The 19,552-nt window shown below is 39.8% G+C and overlaps 1 pseudogene; it reads right to left on the bottom strand.

Annotated features, from left to right (window-relative positions):
* Window positions 1-19,552, bottom strand: part of LOC118839339 — a 158,581-nt pseudogene that overhangs the window by 39,805 nt on the left and 99,224 nt on the right.

The following is a 19,552-nucleotide window of genomic DNA, read 5'->3' as shown; positions in this document are numbered from 1 at the left end:
TTTCAGCACTTAGAAATGCCAATTCACAAAGCAAGCAATGTCCAATGGAAGTAGTGTTGTATGGTGCTGGGAAACCCTCTGTGACCCAGGTTATAAGGCTCAATTCTATATCCTCCCTTCACCATGATCAGACTAAATTCTTAAGGCTACATTAGCCTATCTTTTAGTGCCTGTTACCAACCTGGGTGTCGACTGCCCTTGACAATCTCTATTACTCTCCCCTGAGGTGGTATACCAATATACTTTCAAGTGTGGAGTTGCTGTCAGCATATAAGTCTGTCCAATTAAGAAGTTTTTCCAAGTTTCAGCATGGGATTGAGAGGTAAGATAATCTGTCCCTGCTAAGTATGACATCCAAAAAAATTAACCTGAGTTCCTCATGCCGTGGACGTCTTTAACACCAGCCTCAAAGAAGTGATTTACTACTAAGCTCAGCTTCCTAGAATAAGTAACTTTCATTCCCAACAAAAGATGGAAAGACTTTCTTTATTTTGATGGGAAAGATAGAAGCCTGATTTTTTTTAAAAGGAAAAGAAAAGATTAAAATGCTTAAGAAGGAAAAAAACTGCACTGTTCTTTCTTTATAATCCAATAACTTTAAAGTTATAATGCTTCAAATGTGGGCAATAGAGAAAGGATAATGGGGGAGGGGACTGAGGGGGAGAATGGAGACAGATAATATGTGATTAACACAACCCTGAAAAGACTTATAACTCTAAGTAGATTAAAAACCAGAAATTAGTTAGAAATGTAACATCGTTGTTCAAGAGAGCATGATGCAGAGCCATAAATTGGGGCGGTATGTTGGATTACTGAGCATCCTCCTCCTAGTTTATTCAGCATGAGTCAGCCTCTTCCTAGAATGTTGCATTCAGTTCTGGGTCCACAGATTACAAAGAACACGTAGGACTTGGAGCAGGTTCAGAGGAGAAACAAAAAGTTGATTAAAGGGTTAGAAAAAAGCCTGTCCCAAAAGGCTCAATGAAGTAGGATTAGTCATCCTGGAGGAGTGAAGCCTGAGATGGGACTAAATAATGCTTTGTAAGTAGAGGATGTGCTCTTACACTGAGAGTGATGACAGCCTTTCTCGATCCTTCCTCACTTCTAGCTTTTAGTATCCCTAGTATCCTTCAAAGCTCAATTCACCCTCTACCTCCTACAAGATTTTTTTTATTTCCCCAGTTGCTAGTGCCTTGCCCCATCTCCTGACCCCCAAAAAATTAACTTGGATTTTAAAAAATATATTTTTACATATTTATATGTGTATTTTTGTCCACTCCTAGAAAATGTCAGCTCTTCTAGGTCAGAGACTGTTCGTTTTTGACATTATTTCTCAAGCACCTAGCATAGTGCCTGGCACAGAGTAGGTACCAAATCAATGCATATTGATTAACTGATTGCCTTCCATTGAAGAGGACAAGAAGAAATGGACATGGACTTCCCAATAAAGACCTGGACTTTTGACTAAGCTACATTTCTCACTCCTTTCCAACTCTAGAGTTATGATCTTTCTACACCCTCATTTTCTATGACTGTCCATATGGATTATCCAGAATCTCCAAATCTCCAGTCATACATCTAAAGGTCTTACGGAGAGAACTATACATGAAACAAGAAGCAAGCACGTATTCATCACTATGGGTTTAGACACGGTGCTAAGAATTGTGACTTCCCTTCTTCATTAGAGAGTTCTTAATCACAGCTTTCCTTATCTTAGATGCTAGTGTCCAATATATCTATGTAAAATAGAGCTAGTCTAATGCAAATAGGTCCTGTTTATTACAAGTTTAGGCACTGTTGTTTAATAAGGTGATTGGATCAGAGATCAATTTATCCAGTCCCCTCATTGTACATGTAAGTGGGTTTGCTGAGGCTAGATGCTGCAGTGGATAGAATACTGGGTTTGTATTCAAGAAGACCTGAGTTCAAATCTGGCTTCAGATACTTATTAGCTGTGTGATCTGAGCATGTTATGTAACCTCTGCTTGCCTCAGTTTCCTTAACTGTAAAATATGGATAATAATAGCATTTATCTCCTAGGATTATTGTGAGGATCAAATGTGGTAAAAATTGTAAAGCACTTAGCACAGTACATGGCACATAGTAGGCGCTATATGAATGTTATTATTATTATCATTTTATTATTTGAGAGGACATGAGTTGTATAAAACTTTTCAGGAAAGAAAGAAAGAAGGGAGGGAGGGAGGGAGGGAGGAAGGAAGGAAGGAAGGAAGGAAGGAAGAGAAAGGAGAGAGAGAGAGAGAAGAGAGAGAGAGAGAGAGAGAGAGAGAGAGAGAGAGAGAGAGAGAGAGAGAGAGAAAGAGAGAGAGAGAGAGAGATTTTGGAGGCTGCAGACATGTAATGGAAGCTAGCTCAACAAGTCCCTGATTTCTAGCTTGCCTCCATAGGGACTTTGGGGAATTTCCTCTTGGATAAAATCAAGACTTCTCCTTTAGTTTGAGCTGATAAAGTTCATTCCCAGTAGGAGAACTCATTCACTCCATGTATTTTCTGGTATATTCTAACCTGTATAATTTTTCTGATTTGTGTTTGTCATTTGCTTGGATAAATGGGTTTACTTGCTATTTATTATTTGTGATGGTCTTTTATGTAAAGAACATTTGATAGGAAGAGAACAAGCCCATAGGGCGTAACCTTGAGGCAACCCTTCCCCTTTAAGAATGACTAGGGAAGTGACTTCTGTTTTGAATATAAAATAATGCCCCATGACCAGCAATATTTAGAGTTGCACACAGAGATATTTCTAGGCATAGATATTTCTAGGGGTATCCCTGCCAAAGACTAGAGAACATTAACCAACATTGTGACCCTTCTCTTGCTCTCCTCAAGGCAGGAACCACAATTTCTTCTGTGAAAGGGTGGTTAAGATTGCAGAGTTATTTATCTGTAATGAGGGCATACCCCCACATTTAGCATGTGTGTGTGTTGTGTGGTTCAAAGGGAAACAAAGCAGACATTGCTAGCTTCTTCTCCCCCTACCCTTCTCCACAGGAGACTTTAATTCCTTCTAGGAGGGGAAGCAGCAGGTTGGGGCCAGAAGCTTTGCCATTCTGTTGTCCTCATAGAAAGAGAGGTACTAAGCTAGAATTATATCTATATGCTTCCTTAAATATTATTCATCTATTAGATGTGGTTTTCAGGTTCAATTTTATTTCTGATCACTATTTCATGAATTGGGGGAAGAAGGATCCCAAGCTTTACTTCTCAAGCTTGACTCTTTTCCCATTAAACACCAGTTCCACCATGAACACACATAACAAGTAGCAAACCCATTTATCCAACTCCAATAGCAATATCCAATATCCAATAGCAAAATGGAAATCAGAGAAGGTAGACATGGGAGAATATATATTCTCCTATATGTATGTATATGGGTATGCATATGTATGTATATGTGTATACACACACATCTATACTCATACATACAGTATATATATGAATATGTATCTGGGTGTATATAAGTGTATGGATGGATGGATACATCAGACAATACAGACTGAAGGAGCTGTCCTATTGGGAGTGAGGTAACTGAACTTAACAAAGACAGAGAGTCTTAGATCTCACCCAAGGGGAAGTTCCCCAATGTAGCAAGCCGGGGGTGGGGGCATGATGGAGACTGCCAGATCTCATGTTGGATTTTCTCCCAGAATCTTATTTTCTCTTCAGCAACCTGAAGTGGGGTTAGCACTAACCATCTTCTCTCTTGAAGTTGGAAGCCAGAAGAACCAGAAGTGACTGAAGAACCCAAAGAGACTGAAGAGACTTGAAATGCTTTCCTCTCTCCCTCTCTCACCAACACTAACTCTCCATACAGGCCTCAATTTCCTCATCTCCATGTAAGGTGTGCCTGCCCACATACTATAAATATATTTATATATCAATAAATAAAATTATTTGTTTATATAGTAAATGCATCATATATTAATATTAAATACATTATATTAAGTGTATTGTGTTAAATAAAATATTTATTTTATATATCTAAATGTATTTATAAAAATGGGCAGATATATCTTATGATGAAGAAACTGAGGTGGGCAGATACACCTTACATAGAGATGAGGAAAATTAGCTTTAGAGAGATGAAATAGCTTGACCATGGCCATGTAAGTAATACTGGTAGAGCCTGGGGTATGAACTCAAGTCCTATGATCCCAAGGCCAATGTTCTTTCTATTATACCATACTTTATCCCCAAAGCTACAAAAAGCAATTCATAAAACTGAATCATCTGACTTTAGGAAGGATTTGTAAAGCTTCTTATCTATAACCAAATGATGGGCTCAAATCCCAGTTGCCAGTTAGGCGATTACTTGCTTGCTGAGCTAACCAATGGCTTCCATTATACAGTCAGTATTTTTAGCAGTAAAATTATTCAGAATAAACAGCTGAAACTTCCCCAACTTCAGCCAAGTCATTAGTCTTACCTTTGATGGCACTGCTTTGTCAAAGGTAAGCTACATCATTTTCCTACTAAAAGTAAGTACAGCAAATTATTTCCCAAAAAAGTAATTTAAGGTCTATGTAATGCATGTGTCTCCACCACTCTACCCCTAACCCAATACTTCATAATCCATAAACAATGCACAGATAAGTCCTTCTCAAGGAACATCTCATATACAAAACAGATACATTGGTGAGGTTACTCATAATGTGCAGAATTCTTCACTTTGCAAAATGAAAGATTCATCACAAATGCCTATAAACCTATAAACTAGGACTTATGAAGAATGTCTGAAAGAGGCAGGTGTGGTTCAGTTGGAAAATATGACTAAAGGAACAGTGGCTGGATCTGTAATTTCCTGACTATAGAGATCTCCTAGATGAGAAAACTCGCATTCGCAGTGAAGGTCATTAGAACAGTGACAGATTAAATTACTTACCCAGGATCACATTGACAGTATGTGTCAGAGGTAAGACTAGGCCACTAGGGGTGGGTTTTGTGTGTCTGTGTGTGTGTGTGTGTGTGTGTGTGTGTGTGTGTGTGTGTATGCACTGCCCCCGAAGCAGAACAAGGCCTTGTGGGTGGAAGTTCTAGGGAGACAGTCTTTTTTCTAAAAAAAAATTGTCTATTATTTTTATTTTTTTCAATTAACAAGCACTAAAAAAATCAATCTGTTTCCCCATTACACACAAACTCTCTGCTCCCTCCCCCAAGAAGATAAGAAAAAGGAAAAAGAAAAAAGAAAAAGATCTCAACATGTAACTGTATAGACTAGCAAAACAAATCTCCATCTTAGCTATGTTCAAAAAGTATATCTCTTTCAGCATTTTAAGTCTCTTTCAGCAGGCAAGTAGAATGTTTCTTCTTTATCCTTCTGAACCTTCTCTCTGGAATTTTATGTTAATGTGTTAATCAGTTATATAATAGTGTTAATCAGTTCTAAAGTCCTTCCAACTTATTTTTCTCCATAATGTTGTTAGAATTGTACAAATTGTTCTATTTCTGCTTACTTTGCTCTGCATCAGTTCATAGAGCTTTTCCTAGTTTCCTCTGAAATTGTCCATTTCATAATTTCTTCTGGCCCAGTAACATTCCATTACATTCATATACTACAATTTGTTTAATCATTTGTCAATAGGAGGGCATCTCTTTCATTTCTAATTTTTGACTACCACAGAGAGAGTTGTTATGAATATTTTTTACCTGTAGTTCTTCTTTATTTGTTTATTTCTATTTTATTTATTTGGGGTTTTTTATTTCCTCTTCATTTGATTTCTTTGTGTATAGGCCTAATACTGGTACAGCTGGGTCAAAAAGTATGCTCTGACAATTAGTTAGTCAACAGGTTTTTGTTAAGCGTCTACCGTGTCCTACACACTGTGCTAAGTGCTAGGGATAAATAAAAAAGAAAGAAAGAAAGAAAAGCAAAAGACAGTCCCTGATCTTAAGGAACTCATAGTCTAATGTGGGAGACTACATGCAAATGACCATGTATAAAAAAGATATATACAAGATAAATTGGAGATAATCAACAGAGAGAAGGCATTATTAATTTTATTATTGGGAGTTGAGAAAGGTTTCTTGTAGACAATGGAATTTGAGCTAGGACCTGAAGAAAGCCAAAAGATAAGAGTATTTCTTATAACAGCAAAACTTAAAAAGGATGTAATTTGGGGTTGGAGAGGATTGATTTATTTTTCATTCTTTATCATTAGGAAAAATATTGTCATCATATTGGTTACTAAGTGAAGATTAAAAGTAGAAACAGAAAGCAATTTGAAATAAAATTAGAAAATCAATCTGGACCAATTACCCTCGAAATCAATGATTCTCTCTCCCCTCATCAGAACTGTACTTTTAACTAAAGGTTATTTTATTTGTAAAGTGAACATGAAAAAAGGAAAATGCTTATTTTAATTTTTGAAGCTTTTTTAAAAAATTATATGAGTAGTGCACTTCTAATAAATCAGACTGCAACCCCTCTATAACTGAATAGCTCTGTAAGCAATCCGTTAGCCAAAAAGTTCATTCTTTGTAGCTAACCTGGTGCTGAACCTCTCTGAACTTAGTCTGGCTAATGCTCTGGGGACAGCCACAGACAAACACATGAAACATTTCCTACTCAGCACGATCTACTAGAGCCTAGAACCCACTAGAACAGCCTTTGGGGAGGGACAGGAAGGATCTGGGGTCATTGGCCTATCATGACGTCTAAGAGCAAGACTTCAGAAAGGAAGACAAATATTTGAAAATGCAATTACAGTTGACTCTCAATGAACCATACTAACTGAATAGAAGAACAATGAAGCTAATTCTTAGGAGTGAAGAATACAGGCATTATTTCAAGACTCATCTCATTTTTAAAAAGTGGTAATGAAATTACCCTTGTCAAAGAAAATGATTCCCAGATTTGTTGACACTCATTTATGGCTGAACTACACACTCCATAATTAACCCAGAAGGCTGGTTCAGTATTATAAATTTGCCACAGATAATACTCAAATTGAATAATTTACTGTTAGACTCACAGGTAGGCAAGGGTTGATAAAAATTTGTCTCTCCCCTCCTCTGTCCTCTATCCTCCATCCCCATCAATGAGTGATTCATCCTCTGGCTACTGTTTTGTATATACTGCCTTACTGCTGCCCCAGGAACCATCTTGAAAGTGAGAGGTTGTCAGATTACCTTTAAATTGAGGAGAGGTGGGAAATTAGGGATAGAAAGAGAAAGAAACCAGGAAATTAATAAATGATATTTCTCCCTCATTGTTGTATATTTATTTTTACGTATGTTCTCTTTTTATTTAACAGGTTGTGCCCTTCCAATAGAGTGTAAGCTACTTGCAGGCAAGGACTATCTCACTTTTGTCTTTGCATTCCTGGTACCTGACTAGCACAGTGCCTGGTACATAGTAGGTTCTTAATAAATGTTTGCTGATTGATTGGTAGAATTTCCTTCTGAACAAAGAAGGACTATGCCATTATAATGAAATGTTAGTTAGTCATGGGTCTTCTCCAAAGAAGAAGAACCAAATTCTATGGTATTCTCGACTTGGTCAGGACTTGGAATTTAGGGAGAAGATCCTTAGAATTACTAGAAACAAAGTTTAATGGGTTTCCCAGAGAGGATTTGGGTCCTACCCCTGAAATTTTTAGTAATAAGAGAAAGACATTAAGCCAACAATCTACTTTGAATGTTCTAACTTGGGGGGGGGGCGCGTTGAAGAGGGGGAACCAGAAAGAGAAGCCAAGTCTGAAAGGGTTCAGGGAAGACCGAGCCTCTTAGACTTAGCCTTGTGTGAAGATCCCAGGCTTTGTTGATTCATTTAGCTCTTTTTTGCGTGTGAAAAATTTCCTGCCATGTTATATAAACAATCTGTTGTGGAGCTACTTTTAAAATTGTCCATCCATCTTTCATCATATTTTATAACAGCTACATTTTATTGTAAACATTATGAACAGCATGGTTTACAAGGGGAAAAGTGCAGAGGAAGGGAGCTTCCTTCACTCACTAGGGAGACATAAGAAATGGTCCCTCACAAATTTGTCTAAATGTTTCCATTTTTCTAGTCCCCATCTGCATGCTTTACATTTATAGGCGTTCTGTGACTGCATAATTTTTTTCCCACTCTGTCTCTGCAGTAGTGAAGTTTCAAGGTGATTTTTTCATTGAAACAACTGCACATGTTACCCTTGGGTGTGATCAGCTACAAGCTATTCACATGTGCATGACGTCTACCACGTTGGGTTTCTTCCACGCTGCCTGTCTTTCCAATCTTTACTCACTTCACTCTCACAGACAGACTCTGGGGGAAGCTGAAGATATGGGTTTTTCCTATTGTCATTTCCTGGGCAATTATGAAATTAGAATAATTGCTTAGTTGCTTGCAAAATGTTGCACAAATAAAACATTGAGTGAGATCTACCTAAGGGTTTGGATTCAATGCTCCTTAAGTCTCTATAGACTATAAAATTCAATGCCACTATGCATTTCTGGGTCTAGATTTTTCATGGATATAGAAAACCACTTCTAACACAAGTTTTGTTTAAAAATTCAAGAATTAACAATCAAATGAGTTGCAACACCGCAATTGCCATTGAATTTTCTGCTTGGTATTGTCCTCAGTTTCACCTTGGGGTTGATCTGTGGCACATAAAAAATAAACAGAGTCAGGGATCTGTATGTCTTCCAGATAAGTCACATTTTACAATACCCAGAGCTCCAGTGGATGTCAAATACAAATGGCAACAAAGCTTGATCTAGAACTGCCTCTCCAATCTGATTGGTCTGTCTCTGGGGAAGGGTGAGCATACCAACCTCTGGGGCAGTCTAATGAAGCCAGAGTCTAGGAAACAGATCCTTGGCAGAGGGAGGGGTAGGAATGTGGAGGGGGGAGGGCAGGAAGGAGGGGACAGAAGAACAGATACCTACAAAAAACAGAAGGCTCCAAAAGGATGGTTGTGGTTTTAAGTAGCAGCTCCCAGAAATGTCAAAGTACCACCCAATCCTTTTATTTGGCAGGACTCATATACATTACCTAAATGTCTCAATGCTAGGCAGTACTGAAAGGCAGTAAAGATCCTGGTCTGACAAACAAAACAGGGGTATTTTAGGTCTCTGCTTGTCAATTACTGAATCTTCACAGATGCATATCTTTATTCTATGCAATGCCCCACGTGGAAACAAATTAAGAAGCTCCTCACAGCTATTTCCATAGAGTCCAATATTGCCCAACTTTGGCTCGGTAAATGCAGCACGGGTGTGAGAACTTACAAGAAAACCTACTCTATCAGCTTGGAGCATCTTGGAAACTTGGGCAAGGATGTGAGGAAAGAAAAAAGGATGAAAACAAGGCAAGTCCTGCCTTGTTGAGGTCTGTAGGGGAAAGACACCCCTAGCTCAGTATCCTCATTGCTCTCACAAAGGATTTCATTTAAGATTTGGTCCTTAATTTCATAAGCCTTGTCCTTTAATGGCAAACTCTACTTAGAATATTTAGTAATGGTCTGGCTCTGGGCTTTAACTAAGAGTGTGGCTTTTCTGACTTGAGGCTGCAGAGTTGTTGAACATCTATCTTTGGCTGGCCCAGCCACTGAGTCAGTGTCAGGCTCAGAACAAAGAGATACGGATTCATTACTTTACCCTAACTACCCTTCAAGAATTGTTGTCTGCCATTACTTAGGATGAGGATAGGAGGGAGATTCAGATCTGGACTTTCATTGGTTGAGGGGACCCCTGGTGAGGAATCTCTTCTCATTCAAAGCAAATGGTCAGCTGTTCTGAAGTGTATGATCTTAGAGAAAGCTTCTGAAGGCACCAAGAATTTAAGTCATTTGCTTTGGGTCACACAGTCAGTATGGGCCAGAAGCAAGACTGGAACTCAGATCTTCCTGACTCTGAGGCCAATTCTATTTACTATGCCATGATGTCTCTCTTAATATTCATGAGAGTATTTTTTATTTGGAGTTTTGTCCATTCTCCTTTTTCAGTGTCCAGCTTCCTTCCACTGTTCCTTTTCTTCTTGGTCCCTTCCTTTCTTGACTAACATGTCACACTATTGAAGCCCAAGTCCCAAACAAATGAGGGCATTCTTTTTTCCTTTGTTTGGTTTTAATAATATGTCCCTCGGTGGTGTTGGAGTTTTAATCAGATTGAGAGAGAGCGGAGAGTAAGGGAGAGAAAAGAAGAAAAGAGAGAGAGAAGAGAGATACATACACACACGTATATATATATATGTATGTATATATATATATATATATGTATATGTATATATGTGTGTGTGTGTGTGTGTATACATATACACATATATTTAATAGACTATCTCTCCATTAAAGAAACTAATTGAAAATAGAAGTACAATGCAAATACCGTTGTCAGTAAAAATTAATAGATGACTAAGTGTTCTTTGCAGTTAGTTGGTTAGGTCAACACTGAAGTTGACCATGAACTCCTTGAGAACAGGGACTATTTTTTGCCTTGGTGTCTCCAGTGCTCAGCACAGTGTTTAGAACATCATAAGTGCTTAATAAAGGTGTATTAACTGACCGAAATCAGTGCCTCCAATTTCCTACATGCTTTTTCCTTTACTCTAGGTTTGTTTAGCACCCTCAAGGACATTTTTCTCATCTCTATCCCTCCTTATAGCTGTTTACATCTCTACTCCAGTGCTTGGGGGCAGTACTCAGCCTTGGATCCAAACTTCTTTGTCCCTACTGAGGGTTTCCGTTGTATATAACATGGTTGGGGGAACACACTAATTGAGTATGGCTTAGCCTGAGTATTGATTTTTAACTCTTTTTACTGGTTGATTGACCCACGTGAAATAAACGGACAGTCTCAGTCTGGGTCCTAATGAACAGGTGTCAACATCATAAAAGCCTCACCACAATTAGTACTAATTACCACCTTTCAGTGCCATCTCCACTAGAGGAGTCTGAAATGAAAGGTCATAAAAGGAAATGAATTTCATGTGCTTTTGGGGGTGATCTCCAGGCTTCAGGTCAAGCAGAGATGCAGGACAATGAGAGGAAATTATCCTTTCTATTGTTAGACTCAGATGCCTCTTAGGGGTGATGATGATGATGGTGGTGGTGGTGGTCATTTTGGTGATGATGATGATGATGATGATGATTGAGACAACAACCACAACAACATGATGGCTCATATCTATATAGTGCTTTAGAGTTTACAGCATGATTTCTCTATGCAACAAGACTCTCTTCATATCTATCTTCCGTGAAAAAGAAATACTCTAGAAAAAGATAATGCTTCTTCGACCCAGAGAAGGTAAACTAATTGTCCAATGTCACACAAGTATGAGTGTCAGAGCCAAGCTTTGAAGCCCGTTCTGGTGACTCCAAAAGCATTCTGTTTTCGTTGGACATCGGTGACTGTTAGTTCTTGCCACCACCCCCCATTGTGGCCTCAGAGACGTAAAGCAAGGTCTCATTTTCACCTAAGTGTTCATAGCAGCATTTCTTTTTTTGTCTTAGCAAAGAGTTAGAAACAAAGCAGATCACATGAATGGAACAGAACTATAGGGATGTAAATGGGAAGAACAGTGTGACAAAATTAAATTCTGTATAATTATAGTGACCAGAGTTGAGAAAATACATCTGCTCCTTTGATTTTTTAAGTAAGACTATGACTGTAGAACATTGACTATTGAATATGCTGTCACAGTTGATGTGTTAGTAAGTTTTGCTGAATTGCCTTCTTTCTCTTTGTTTTTAAAATCTTTGATTCAACAACAATAATAATCAAGATCTAACATTTATGTAATACCTACTATGTGTTAGGCACTTTAAAATCATTATGTTATTTAATCCTCGTTTTTGTTGACCAGAGTCACATAGCTAGTAGCTTGAACATAGGCTTCTTGTCACCAGGCTGAGCACATGACTCTGTGAGTAGAAGAGAAGGGTAACATCCAGAGATGAATCTGATATGAAAACCAAAGAAAGCAATAAAATTTAAAATACTGTTGTTGTTTGCAAAGGGAAAAAAATTTCCTAGAAAAGCTTACAAACTGCTAAGTGGCTCTAAGTCTAGGCAGGGCAATTCCTACAAAACAAAACACTTTTAGCCAAAAAGAAAATTATAAAATCAATATGTGATTCAGTCCAGGATAAGAGTTCTCAATGTAGAGTGTGTAGACGTTTTTAAATAATATTTTAATAATTATATTCCCATATAACTGGTTTCCTTTGTGATCCTATATGTTCTGTTTTATTCATGACAACATTGTTCTGAGAAGAGGTCCATGGGTTCCACTAGACTGCCAAAGGGGTACACCCCACAGGAAAAAAAGGTTAAGAACCCCTGCTCTAGGAGAATCTTTATTCTTCCCCCGAGGGCAATCTTTAGATCAAGTCAAGCTGTGGGACAGCCATTGTGATAGGCAGATGCCCAGGTTTGCATCCCCAGACACTGGAGTGTGATCTGTACTATTCTACTTCTGTCTTCATTCTTACTGGAATATTTGTTTGCTTTTGTGTTCTTCCTCTGCCTTGTCCACATTCTTCAAAGTTGTACCTTACTGACTTTATTTTTCTGCCAGCCTGAGTGTCAATGTGAGGAAGGAATCTTGTTAACCTTCAAGCATTGTTCAAATGTCAGCTCTTGAAACAATTCTTCTCCCTCCTCCTTTCTTATCCTTTCCACAAAAGCTCAAGCTAAGCCTGGCAGATCTGCCTGAAAGATGCTAGAAGTTAATGGAAGGGACCTAAGAGTTGTGACCCAAGTCAACTCAAGTCAGTTCAATAAAACGGTTTGAAGCACCTACTTGTTGAGCCCTAGGCTAAGTGCTGAAGAAGTTACGTGAATCTCATGGAATGCAATTGTGCTGGAAAAACAGAATATCACAGAGACATGGAGAGACTAATACAAAATGAAATGAGGGAAATGAGCAAAGCCAGAAAAACGTTGTAAAAATGAACAATCCTGAAAGACCTAAAAATGCTGATCAACACAATGACCAACCATGATGCCAGAGGACTCCTGATGAAGCGTGCTGCCCACCTCATGACAGAGCAATGGTGGACTAATAGATAGAATAAGAAAAGCATTTTTAAATGTGACCAGCAGGGAAATTTATTTCTTTTGTCTATGCTCATGTGATACAGGAGCTCTTGGATTCTTTCTTCCTTTCTGCCTTGTTTTTAATTGATGGGGAAGAAAAAATAAGTGTTCGATAATTGTTGGTTAATTTTCCTGAAATGCTTATTGTCTCTTACCTCCTTTTACAGATGAGTTCTGTAACTTAACATACTGTTATATAAAATATGGCTTTTTATATTTGAATGAAAAAGTGAATGAAGAAAAAGCATTTATTAAGAGCTATGTGTCAAGCAGATAGGTGGCATAGTAGATAGAGAGCTAGGCTTGGAGTCAAGCAGACTCATCTTCCTGAGTTCAAATCCAGCCTCAAACATTTACTAGCTGTGTTACCTTGGGCAAGTCACTTAATCCTGTTTACCTCAGTTTCCTCATGAGTAAAATGAGCTAGAGAAGGAAATGGCAAGCCACTCTAGTATCTTTGCCAAGAAGACCCCAAATAAGGTCACGAAGAGTCAGACACGACTGAAATGACTCAGCAGCAACAATGTGTGTCAGGCACTGTGCTAAACGCTGGGAACACAAATATAAAAATGGAAATAATTCTTGTTTTGAGGATCTTACCTTCTAACGGAGAAGAAAACTCATATAGGGGAATGGAAGCTAGGGAGGGGGCAGGAATATACTGGAAACAGCTTATTACTGGCTTGGAATCGATGGGTAAATTTTCAGTGTCAGTACTTACACTTTGGAAATTGGCAACTACAAGTCTAGATCTAAATCTGGATATGAAATTGATGAAGAAAACGTTAATGATGCAGATCAAACTTAAAAGTTTGTGTTACATAATTTTGGGGGGGAAATTATTTGTTAAATTTTACCAGCAGCTTTTACCACTAAGTGTTTTGGTTTAGTAAATGTAGCCATAGGAAAGCAGATTGTGACATACCCTTTCCAATAGCAATGTCCATAATCATTTGAAAGGTTGTTGTGTGCATTTATCCTTTGTTCTCAAAGAGGATCATGACATGGGAAATGATAACATGACTTGCAGTTGACTTTGATTTGAGTGAGGGAGGGCTGTGCAAGGTCACCAGCCTTACTTTCTCCTCCAGAGCCATCTGGGTCCAGTGGCCTGATATTCACCAGGATAACTGCAGATGGCCCAGGATGCGTTGGGAGACCTTGGCCCTTTCAGGCTAAGGTCTTTTCAGGTTCTCACTTTGAGTGAGGTAATGCCCATTCTGTGAATAGGTCTCTCTAAGAAGTTAATCAAGGGATGCCCCCTTTAATCAAAACTCACAAAAAAATCAAACTGCGAGGGGAAGACCATCAGGGTTCCTGGCCAAAAAATACTAAATACTAAATTCTATTGAAAAGGGTGTGGGTGAAGGGATAGGAGAATACACAAGAGGCAGCAGGGTGGCTATCAGGTAGATGGCCAGGGATTAAAGTGAAGCATGACTGGGCCTCTCTGGTTAACAGGAGCCATATGAAGGACACACCATGAGGAGAGAGAAGGTGGAGATTCCAGAGCTGAAGGGGTCCAGTCCTCCAGGGTGGAGTTTTTTGTTCTAAGGGTGAAGCCACTGGCAAGAAGATGGTCCCAGAGAGCAAAGTGGCATAGATATAAGGGGTCGATAATCAAGAGCAAAGACAGAAAACAGAAGGAAATGTGGCCCTGGCAGACACACTTCCCTGTCCTCAGGATAGGGTCTTAGAGTTTAACAGAAGGTAGGCAGCAGCTTGACTAGGAGGCTGCGAGCCTGCAGAGTAAAAACCCAATATCTAATTGGAACGGGAATATAGTTATGAGCCCTCGGTCCCCCAACTGCACTGTAACGGCCGAGGGAGTTAAAGCAAACTCACAGCTATACCAGGAGCCATTTAAATTTTGGACTTACCTGCTTAATAAGCAGAGCCATGAGGTCTTTCTTTGGGTAAGGACACCATGAAAAAAATGACTGAAACGCTAAGGACTCAGGTAACGGAGAAAGTCTGGAAAGCTCTGAGTTAGGACACCCGAACTCTAGTCCCGTTTATTCTGTTTATTAGTTCTATGGCCTTGGACAAGTCACTTAAACTATAGCCTTCAGCTTTCTGTCTGTAAAACTAAGGGATCAGGCCTCCCTAGATGATCCCAGCAGTGCCTTCTAATTCTCTTGCTCTTTGGGTAAGAAGCATTTTTGGTGTTGTTCAGTCATGTCCAAATATTCATGACCCCATGTGCGGTTTTCTTTGCAAAGATAGTGGAGTGGTTGGCCATTTCCTTCCTCAGCTCATTTTACAGATAGGGAAACTGAGGCAAACAAGGTTAAGTGACTTGCCCAGGGTCACACAGCTAGTAGCTAGATGTCTAAGGCCAGATTTAAACTCAGGAAGATGATTCTTCCTGACTCCAGGCCCAGCACTCTATCCACTGTGCCATGTAACTGCCCAAGAAGAATTAGAGACAGAGAGAGACGGACAGACAGACAGAGACAAAGAGACACAGAGAGTGAGAGAGACAGAGAGAAAGATAGACAGATAGAGAGAAAGACAGAGAGACAGAGACAGAGAGAGGTGAGAAGACTTGATGGGGCTTCTCACAATGCTTGGTAGTCTGCTTCTTCTGGGTTGAACTAAGTCTTCCTAGGTCAGCCTAACTCTCCACTCCACCTTTCCCTTGTAGATGCAGATGCTAGGCTGCCTCTGCCCAAGCCAAATGTATGGTGATATTTGAAGGTAAGTTCCAGTACAGAGAAGCTGAATGCCCTCACTCCCTCCCACAACCATGAGACACCTACCCCTAGAGCTTTTCAGTCAGTGAGTCTGAAATGCTTCATGAATCAATCCAGCGACCCTCCTCACATTCCTAGGAATTGAAGAAGATGGTGACAGGAAGGTTACTCCAAAGTCATACTCAACTGACACCACTGATTCACTCAGTGAATGCCATAGTCCTGAAGTTATGGGGACATATAAAATTCCTCCCTCCCAGAATGTAGAGAGATGGCGTGGTATAGTGGAGAAACACGTTAGATTTGTGTTCAGAAGAAACCTACATTCAAACACTGCCTCGGACCCTTGTGGGTACCCATGGGCCAGACACGTGATCTCCCTGAGGTTCAGTTTTCTCATCTCGGAAATGGGGATGATAACTTCATAGGGTTGTTGTGAGAATGGAAGGAGATCATATATGTAAAGCATTACATAAATGTCAGTTATTGAGCTCTGATCATTTAGTCTGGGCCCTGGGATGCAAAAGCCCAGGACCGGGAACAAAGAAATTTAGGCCCAAGATTCAGCATTGCCACCACCTAGATGCATGACCTTAACTCCGTCACATCACCTCTGTGAGCCTCAGTTTCCTTACATGTCAAATGAGACTTGAACTAGATAACCCTTAAAGCTCCTTCCTGCTCTAACATTCTGTGACGTCACTGAGTGTCCTCTTCCGGGACCTGCCTCACAGGATAATTATAGGATGCAGGAAATAATGGACACTGTAAATTTGCAAATAGTGATAGAGATAGGATGGTGATTTTAATTGTTTTAGGGATCTCCCCGGATAAGGAACCTCCTCCCTCTCCCAGAGTAGATCAGAAACTTTCCTATAATATATAAAATATAATAATATATAATAGTGCATAATATATATAATAAGTCTATAATATGTAATAGTATATCATACATAATACAGTAGTATACAATATATAATAGTACGTAATATATGTGTATAATATATAATAGTATATATTATATAAATATATGATAAATAATAGTGTATAATTAGACAGTTTTCTATAGTTATAAAATCAGATTCTATAATTAATTTGTATTAAAGAGTTGCCTTAGACACTAAGCTGTTGAATGTCTTGCCCAGAGTCACAGCCGGTGTGTGTCCCAGTGAAGACCTGTCCCCGGGTTATCCTGATTCTGAGGGCTCCTCTCTGTTCATTACACCAAACTGCCTCTCAAACTTTAAAATGCTATGTAACAGTTATGATTTTTGTTATCTGTATACACAGACAAAAGACCAAAAGAACATTTACAACACAACCTAAGAGAGACCGGATGATTTTGTTGTTGTTTAGTTGATTTTTTTTTACCCCATTTGGGGTTTTCTTGGCAAAGGTACTTTGCGAGTACTTGTGACTTCTCCAGGGTCACACAGCTAGTAAGACTCTGAGGCCAGAGTTGGTTCTCCTGACTCAGTGTCCTCATCTGTAAAATGAGAAGGAAAGAAGGAAATAGCAAACCGCTTCAGTGTATTTGCCAAGAGAACCCCAAATGGGGTCATGAAGAGCCAGACGTGACTGAAAATGACCCAACAACCTCCTGGCTCTAGGGCTGGCCTTCGATCCCCTGCACCACCTAGCGACCCAGTTCAGATGACACCTAGCAGTAACTCCACCCAAGGGATTGAGCTGAGGAGCAACAATAAAAGGATGGTGAGTGTAATGCGGGCTATCTGGAGGAGATGAATTCTGTAGGGAAGAGCCATGGAAAGGGTGGAGAGCAAGGGGACAATGACAGCAGGAGAAGGACGTGTGGAAAGATCCATAAATGGAAACAAGCACAGCTGGGCGCAGGGGGAGGCAAGCCAGTTTCTTTGGCTAGAGTGGCAGGGAGTAATGAGGAGTGAGGCTGGTGAAAAGCATGGGAATACGTTGGGGATCAGCCTGGAGGAGCAGGGAGAGAGGCTAAGAGCTCTGGGAATTAATGAGCTGCTTTAGAAGAGAACCCAGGGACCCTGTTTCCCAGTCCCGTACCTAAGTTCTAAACCTAAATTGTCTCATGTGCACAATTTAACTCTGTTCCCTGAAAGATTTCCCATTATGCTCTGGGTCACTCTCTTATTTTAGCTTTTTTGAACACCCTCCTGAGAATTCTCTTTATTTCAGCTCTTATTTGAAAATAGCTAAATTAGTAACTTTTTCTTTTTTTAATGGGGCTTTGGATCATAGCTGTTGTCGTGCTGGAGCTGTAAGAATGCATTTCTCCAAAACATACCACCGAGGTGAAGAGCATGTAGTACTGTGCCTCCTGAGACCAGGGTGGAAGAGACACAAAACTTCATACATCAGGAATTTTCTTGACTGTCTTTCCTAGGCTGGAGTCCAAGATGAAGCTGAGAAAATGAAAAGGGATTTGGCTGACAAAGCAGATGACAGGCAGAGAGAGCAAGTGGAACAGAGACGGCCAATGGTGAGAGGAGACTTGGCAAGTGCCTGCAAGACACCCCTTGTTCAAAAACCATAAAACTCAGATTGTCTGTCTCAAACATGAGCCCTCACGTGCAAATCATTTCAGCCCATGGAAAGTAGTTTGCCAGGAAGGCTCACTCCAGGGGGCTGGATTCATTCTCCTCCAGCATCACCATCTGGCTCCCTGCCGACACAGAGTGGACAGGGATGAGAAGAAAACTTAACAATGAAAACTCTAATGGCTGTGAGATGAGCAGCTATTCTGCTGGCTGAGTCTGGGCTATGGGAAAAAAAAAGTCAGGCAACAGAGAGAATGGGAGGGGGGCACTGGACCTTTCTAGGGAGGCAGGAAAGGGAGGGATTCTGTTTCTCTGGTCTGAGTGTTAGCAGCAAGCCAGTTTCAACTCAATGGCAGGACCCTGATTGTGTTTCATTGGTGGTCTTATAAAAACTGGCAGATGTCTCATTTCTCCCAGGTTTCCCAGTAACATATATGGGCTTCTTGGATGATCTCCTAGCTTCCCACTTTCTTTTGCAAATGTCCTTTAATAATAAGTCTAGGTGGGGCAGCTAGGTGGCACAGTGGATAGAGTACCAGCACTGGAGTCAGGAGGAACTGAGTCCAAATCTGGCCTCAGACACTTGACACTTACCAGCTTTGTGACCCTGAGCAAGTCACTTACCCCTGATTGCCTTGCCAAAAAAAAGTTTTAAAAGAAATTAAAGCTATCTATACTCATATGAAAAAAATGCTCTAACTCATTATTGATTAGAGAAATGCAAATTAAAACAACTCTGAAGCACCACCTCACATCTATCAGATTGGCTAATATGACAGAAAAGGAAAATGATAAATGTTAGAGCAGATGTAAGAAATTTGGAACACTAAGCATTGTTGGTGGAATTGTGAACTGATCCAACCATTCTGGAGAACAATTTGGCTGCCCAAAGAGCAATCAAACTGTGCATACCTTTGATCCAGCAATACTATTACTAGATCTGTATCCCAAAGACATCATAAAAAAGGGAAAAGGACCCACATGTACAAAAATATTTATAGCAGCTCTTTTTGTGGTGGCAAAGAATTGAAAATGGAGGGGATGCCCATCAATTGGAGAATGGCTGAACAAGTTGTGGTATATGAATATTAGAATAGTATTAGAATAGAATACCAGGATACTAGTGTGCTATAGGAAATGATGAGCAGGTAGATTTCAGAAAAACCTGGAAAGACTTACATGAACGGATGCTGAGTGAAGTGGGAAGAACCAGGAGAACATGGTACACAGTAACAGCAACTCTATTCAATGACCAACTCTGATAGACTTAACTCTTCTCAGCAA

Source organism: Trichosurus vulpecula, chromosome 1, assembly GCF_011100635.1.
Source record: "Trichosurus vulpecula isolate mTriVul1 chromosome 1, mTriVul1.pri, whole genome shotgun sequence".
NCBI lineage: Eukaryota > Metazoa > Chordata > Mammalia > Diprotodontia > Phalangeridae > Trichosurus > Trichosurus vulpecula.
The sequence above is the reverse complement of the archived record's forward strand: the minus strand, read 5'-3'. Positions and strand labels throughout refer to the sequence as shown.